Source organism: Populus euphratica, unplaced genomic scaffold (genome assembly GCF_000495115.2).
Source record: "Populus euphratica unplaced genomic scaffold, PopEup_1.0 scaffold10.1, whole genome shotgun sequence".
In the NCBI taxonomy this organism is placed as follows: Eukaryota; Viridiplantae; Streptophyta; class Magnoliopsida; order Malpighiales; family Salicaceae; genus Populus; species Populus euphratica.
The window spans coordinates 1,288,136-1,289,487 of NW_011499856.1; the positions used below are offsets into that span (position 1 = coordinate 1,288,136).

Genomic DNA, 1,352 nt, shown 5'->3' on the forward strand with positions numbered 1-1,352 from the left:
GGGGGGGGTGGAGCTGTGCTATTGTATCATCCATGACAGAGCTTAGCCATGGAGGAACAGAAGACAAGACGAGATTAATAATTAAAAGAGAAAGGACATGTAAATATTATGTTCAATATATACTCAAGGACAGTACTGATCAGAAAGTATACGTCTTGGTCCTTGGAGAATCAGCGATCTTCAATGTCTCTTCAACGAGCTTCCTGGCCTTCCTGCTTCTTATTTCAACTCTCATGCTCTCACTCTTCTCAATCTTATCATAAGGTTTCTTCATCTTCAAGAACCTCACTCTGGATTTGAAGAACATCATCAACCTCTCAAGTCCCATCATCACCATGGCTAGCTCTAGCTATTTAGAATTACCTGCTATTCAAGTAATCAATGATTTTAACCGCTTTTAAACAAACACAGAGATGAAAAGGGCAAGAGAAGCTAACGAGTACCTACCTACCTTAAGGAATTACTTGCAAGAAGATAAAACTTCAGCTGGGAAAATTAAGAAATTAGCAAGGTTGTTTTCTTATTATTAGAGGACTAAAATCAAGGAGTGAATGGTGGTAGTTAACCAGGGAGAACAGAGGAGAGAAGAAGTGGAAGGGAACAAGTGAGAGAGATGGCAGAGGAGAGAAGTGGAAGGGAACAAGTGAGAGAGATGAAATGAGTGAATGTATGTAAATCTAGAGTCAGACAGACAAACAATACTTCTAGCTTTTTATGTTTCAATAGTTTTGATATGATAATATATTGAAAATAAATTTTAAAAAATAAAAAAAATATAATTTCAATTTATTTCTTAAAAAATAAATTCACTTCCTTGGCAGATTCCTACCGCACAAAACATTAAATTAAATTAAACACCCTGGTCAGGAATTAATGGGGGTGTGTGTGTGGTCCAAATAATTAGAAATCAGCATGGCTGAGGGGCTGCCAAAATAAATTCCTGCCGTGTACGAAAGAACAGCAATATTAAATTTCAAGTTTCACAGAGGGAAGAGGTCAAATTATTTGTTAATGGAGGGAGGCACGACATTAGCTTACAGAGGCCATCAAGCTGATCCAAGGATGAGTTTTGACTTTACCCTGGTAGCTTAAAGAATCTGTGTGACAAAATTATTTAAGATATGATGTTTGCTAAATGATATGGGGAATATGCTCCTAGGTTGTCTTCAAAGGGTGTAAGTGGTAATAATAATTAGATAGGAGTGTTGCAATCCAATTTCAACTCTTTTTTTTTTTTTTAAAAAAAAAAACATGTTTATGATGGATATCTGTTATTTGCGTGTATGTTTTTTGTAATTTTTTATTATTTCTTTAATCAAATTGAAGTTAATGTTGTTTATGTAAGAAAAAAA

At 34.9% G+C, this 1,352-nt stretch overlaps 1 long non-coding RNA gene across 1 annotated transcript; it reads right to left on the minus strand.

The window, feature by feature from the left end:
• Positions 1-640, minus strand: LOC105123325 (uncharacterized). Its single transcript, XR_841833.1, has 2 exons — positions 452-640; positions 1-363 (listed from the first exon to the last, which is right to left on the minus strand). It is a non-coding gene; the product is annotated as an uncharacterized LOC105123325 (long non-coding RNA).
• Positions 641-1,352: the final 712 nt, after the last annotated feature.